Raw genomic sequence first — 6000 nt, forward strand, 5'->3', positions numbered from 1 at the left:
TGAGGTGACGTCCCTAGCTAAATGGTTTGAGAATGGAACAGCCCGTCCATCTTCTGGGGTAGCAAGGCCAGGAAGTAGAGATTAGCCTTCCCGCATTTCTATTCTTAGTCAATTATATTTGTCTTGTCGTTGAAGCGTGCTGCTGCTCCTGTCGAGAGGTCTTACTTAGATCACATTGGGCTTGGGATGGGACAAGCTTCTCTATCAATTGGCAAATCTGAGCCTTAATCTTTCTATTCAAATTAGGGTTATAAAATATGAATATTTAGTAAGAAGCCATCCACGCCGAGGTTAACAAAGAATTGGATTTCCCATGAAAAAAAAATTTTAAGCCAAAGCAAGTACATCTGATATCGATCACTCTACTTCTTAACCGAGCCCTCAGCGGCTGTCATTCCAGTTGTTGATACCGTAGTAAGCAAATCAATGGATACCTTAGATAGCTAAACTCGCTCAACGGCGAAAGGTCCGAACTACAGCCCTGGCAAATAAGGCAGTTTTTCTTACCCGGCGACTATACCCGTTGTTACACAGATTAGCACTTAGCCCGTCGATGTCCATGTGTATTGGCTTTGGCCCGGTTATGATTGTAATGAAGTATAAACCACTCCCAGTCCCCAACCATTGGTAGACACATCTAAAAGAAAGGAGATATCTCAACTCATTCTGGAGGAGGTGTGCAAATGCAAATGGGGTAACCCCCGCGTATGCCGCTTTTAAGCCTTGTTCCAACGTCCGGATGTGCCATATTCCCAAAATAAAATGAAAACAGGATTCTTGGGTAGTCATAGAGCGGGTTTACTTGTTTCTAGAGGAAGCCTAATCAGCTAGTCGCGCGGAGCTACTGCGTTCCTCCCCCTATCGGTGGAGCTACTGCGTTCCTTCGCTCAACCGAAACGGGCTGAAACGACAACAATTTCTGGGAGCCCGTATTGGCCGGGAGCTAGAACCGCAACAACCCCGTGGTTGACGTCTTATCTTAGCACTTTATCACCTATCTTTGCCAGGGGAGTCCCGTCTTTTGCTAACGAAGAAAGAGCAATGGTATTCATTAATAAGTATTTATAGCCGACCATTTAATTTAGAAAAAGATGCCAGCTAGATGCTTAACACATCAAGCTCGGTAGATTCATTTGGTTGTTTTTCCTTGGCTTATCGAACCAGCGTATGCCCATTCCTCCTTTGATGACTCCCAGTAGAGAAAGCCTAAATTTGCCGATTAAGGCCCGTCTCAGTGATATGGCCTAGATGTATCTTTCTCATTCCCTGCTGACCTGGCTGGCCACGTTACTGAGTTCCTAGGAACGAGCAAGGAAGATTTTGAGCCCCAACGACAAACGAACCTACGGGCGGGGCATTTTCGGAGAGTAGCCCGCTTCCTTCTTACTTCCAATTGTCCGGTCCGGTTCTTTCTTTAATGTGGAATCGTTTTAGCCTATTAGATCTAAGGCCCAGCAAACAGAGGAAAAGCAACTTGACCTCGTTTAGAGGTTAAGGAGATGAAAGAGAGGAGGTTACGTTACTAGGGGAGACAAACGCGCTTCGGATGAACATTCGGCTAAAGGATCTGGAAGTGGCCCTGACGGAACTCACTCTTGATCAGATCCGTAGCAAGCACTGACGAAACTATACTTTAATTCAGGCTTTAAAGCCGTAGTTTACACTCGCTTCTCACCCCTCGCGATTTGCAGAGCTAAGACCGGCCGGGTTTTGTTTCTCAGTCTCTTTCTATCAGTAGGCTAGCCCCCCAGGTACTCTCTTTCAACCTGACGCGCTTCGGCCCCTCTTTTGGTTCTCCGCATATCCAATAAAAACAAAGCGTGCTGCTTCAACGAGCTCTCCTTCTGATGGTGGTGGATCAATAACTGAGTTTAATGTAGTTCTTCCCTCCGGAAACTTGGTTTTAAGCTATTTTTCGCTCCGTTGAAGAAGACTCACTACCCTACTACACTGATAAGAGTGGAGTCCCAAGCCAAGCAAGAGACGGATTCATAGTCAACTCGATCGACTGAAGAAACTGCCTTTACTGCTGCTGCTGAAACGAGATCCCCCGATTCAACTCGCTAAGTAACCCTTTTTAACCCCGCATCCGACGAGTTAACGACAGCAGAGTTAGTGGTTCCTATCGATGAATGCCCTGCAGAACTTATGGATAGGCTAGGCATACGGCTCAGGTCCAGCAGCAAGATAAGGCCCTTATGTAACGGAACTAGAAAAGTAGCCAGTTAGCAAGATATGGATTCAAAGCGAGAGTACGGGGATGTGGAACAGACAGAATAAACGGACTCTGCTGCTGATGCTGAAACGAGCTAGTTCTTCGCGAAAGAATCGTCGTATGCTCCGGGATGAAGACTTCCCTTCTACTGCTAAAAGGAGTAGGCCCGGCCCTGACTACAATACACTTGTATTCAATTCCATTTCAGATAAGCTACTAAAGCGAGAATCCACAACTGAATAAACGGAATCAACTGAAGCCGATGCCCTCCCTGCCTCTGTTGCTGATGAAACTAGATCCACGGATTCTCCTTCGGAAACTACTTCAGCTTCGTCTCCTTAGTCCCTATTCACTAAGCTTACTCTCTTTCAGATCGATCCTCGCTTATGCCCCTCTTGTGCAGAATGAGACTTTTAAATTGAAAATACGGGGTTTATAGACCTTGTGCAACTGAACCTTCACCCAAGATGTAAACCTTGTTCTTGCCTTTGGTCATATCTGGCTGCCGGTCTGCTTCACCCCCGCCCCGTTTGAGTGCTTGTTCTTGTTCTTGTTCCTGAGCTTGACGGAACTTGATAGAAGTAGTAAACGTCAGTTAAGCCGTAGTGCGCTAGATAGAAGTAGGAATAAGTCAAGCTGGCTGATCAATCCGGAAGGAGGTCATATGCTTTGGAAGAATCGTTGTGTGCTGTATCCGGAGTTGCTAGACGTGGATAAAGAGATAGAGAGGCACCGGATATACATTTAAGTAATAAGTTACCTCCCTGATGTAGTTTGTAGTGTTCCAAGAGGAACTAGAGATACATCGGGATCAAGAAAGAGATCCAGGTGGAAAGCCTAAGTGTTTTGATCTCCTTTGATCTTTCCCAAGCCAATGCCTATTTGAGATTTTACATATATTCCTTACCATTTCTCTTTCCAGGGCTAACACCCTCTCTTTTAGTGAGAGGTTCCCTCGAAGTGAATACCTGCTCCCTATGGTCGCCTGCACCTTTTCTTGATCGCCAGGCTGGTGGCTGTTCTTTTCAAAGATAGTGGTGGTATGCCCTGGGAAGCGCTGCGTTCTCCTGTTATTCTTTATTCCCCGGAATCATAAAAGTAAGTGAGAGGTGAAGCGTCAATTCGAGAGGTCAGTAACAAGTATTCCCCAAATCCACGGGAATCATAATAACAATGATGCAATTTATTTGAAAGAATTATTCATTCGGGCCGGGTTTTTGAATTCCCGCCTTTAGACCACCCTCCTCTATGGTAGCAGACGAGCTACTCGACTCCAAGCTTTCCGCACCTGGTATGAGCGAAAGGACGAACTCCAGGCCAACAAGTGCTTTTCATACCCGGTCGCGTCTCTCTCTTGGCCCGCCCTAGTGTATGGCCTATATAGGGGGCTTGCTTCTTCAGCCCTGGGCTCAGGCTTCTGCTCTGATTCCAGAACATTCTTCACGTAGGTTCTTACGGTACAACACGAGTCAAAGAAAGCCTTACGAGCCGATCTAACAACTAAACTAGGATAAGCCTGACAACCATACCGCTTCGCGCACTCACACCTAATAAACTCTTTGCCGTTAGAGCAATCCTTAGCCTCTGACTATATGATTTCAAGCCATACGCTTTTCTTTTCCTTTTTAAGGGCTTGGGCCGAGCAGAATATACTATAACAACCCTGGCTGGCTACCAGCTGCTTCAAAAGCCAAGTGATTTCCCAATGAAGAACCTCAGGCGTTAGCGCAAGCAAAATGCTTTCTTTTTAAGGGCCTGGTGTACTGTGAGAAAGACTAACTTTCTCTCTAAAAGCTAGTTTTTTTGTGGTGAAATGTCGCCTACTTTTATGGTTTTGGTACAATGGAAAGGTATATATACGATCGACCGAAAGGCTTATAACCAACCCCTGTAATCAATTAAACTATCGTCTGTCTAGTTCGCTCAGACGAACGAACAGGAATGGACTCTACTCAAGACAGAGCGAAGAGAGAGACCACTGCTAGCTTAGGTAGAGAGAGAAATACACTTCTGGCATCCCCGCCCAAGAGCTAGCTTGGTGGGCTACATATTATAAATAAGCGTAGAGCGAGGCGATTGGAATGAGATACGAGATCGACGGACGGTACAGTACACATACATAAAAAGATTTAAAAACTACTTGAGACTAAGGCAGGTTTGGAAGTGAATTAAGTGAGGTTCAAGTTTGCTTTCCAAGCTGAGGGAGAATATGTTCTCTTACTTCCGGATAAAAGGCATCGATATGCCTGTAACGAACGGAGTCTTTATTATTTATCTTAGCCATAGAACGTTTCTCCAGAAGAAGCACAGCACGCTACTGCCCTCGTGGTTGTATGGCAAAAAATTAAAGCACTTGAAGTGGCGCTAAGCCAGGCGGCGATACGGAAGTGAGCGAGACGAGACTGAGGGAGGTGGGGTAGGAAGGCTAGACTATGTACTAAGCCCTGCATGCACAAGGACGTCTTTTTGAGAAAGTCCTGAATCGTACCTTTTTCGAAAACATAGTAAATTGAGCTGCATTTCGATAGTTTTTGTCTCTCGTTTTTCGTTCGCCCGGACACCGCTTCTTCCGATCTTTCTTTCATAGCCTTCTTTCTTTCAGATGTATCTACCGCTCTCACAGCCTTGAATTACACTAACACGGCTGATTCCAAGCATAAATGTCATGAAAATGTATCTAGGAGAAGGATAACTTAGAGAACTACTGCTCATGTATTAAATTCAAAAAAGCCTAATCCTGTGCCACACTACATTCCCAAGCCTCCATATCCTCAACGGTTGGTTGCGCCCAAGAAAGACACTCATTACAATGAAATCATGGAGATGTTTAAGAAAGTCCAAATAAATCTCCCATTACTTGATGCTATCAAGCAAATTCCTTCCTATGCTTAAAAATCTTTGCACACAAGGGTGCAAGAGAGGGTTTCACTTTCTGAGGAAGTTAGCGCGCGTAAAATCCCAACTAAGTGCAAGGATCCAGGGAGTTTCACTATTTCTTGTGTCATTGGAGATCATCAATTCGAGAAGGCATTACTCGATCTTGGGGCTAGCGTAAATTTGATGCCATATTCTGTTTACGAGCAATTAAGGCTTGGTGAGCTAAAACCGACTTCTATAACACTCGAATTGGCTGATTTTCAAGACCCCTGGCTCTCCGCCTCTACTGCGTAGCCATTGGCTTGAGATTCACAAATCAATGAAGAGAAATAACTATTGCTACGAGGAAATAGAATGAGACAAGAATCTCTGGAGATCGTCCCTCTCCCGGGTGCCGAATTCTGTTCTGTTGTAGCTGTATCTTCTACAGCCTCTGCTGTGTAAAAGTAAGTGAAATGAGCCCCTTTTGGGGCGAATGAAAGAGTAGCAGCTTACTCCGGAGTTCTAATTGGATTGGAGACATGGGTTCTACCCGAGGGGAGCTCTATATCAGTATATTTCTTCGGCGTGATCTACTACATAAGTAGCTTCATAGCAGTTCCATCTATCACTTGATTGTGAAAGACCCGATTTAGGAGACCCACTATGGCCGGTCTCCGCTGCCATCCCGATATCCTATTTGTTTGTAATTTGCTTGCTCCTTCATGCAATCTCACTACCACCTCCACAAGTCTGCCATCAACACCTCATTTCTCTTCCTTCCGGTTATGGAAGATGGGGGATCGGTCATTACGAGCGCATTCCGGTCTCGAAAGCACAAAAAAGAGCCATTTCGCACATAGGGCTGACTCACTTTTTCAGAACTCGACCCTAGCCAAAATAGCGTTGATTCATTTTCTCGCCGGCGG

The sequence above is a fragment of the Prunus mume genome, linkage group LG8 (genome assembly GCF_029339155.1).
Source record: "Prunus mume cultivar Tortuosa linkage group LG8, ASM2933915v1, whole genome shotgun sequence".
Lineage (NCBI taxonomy): Eukaryota > Viridiplantae > Streptophyta > Magnoliopsida > Rosales > Rosaceae > Prunus > Prunus mume.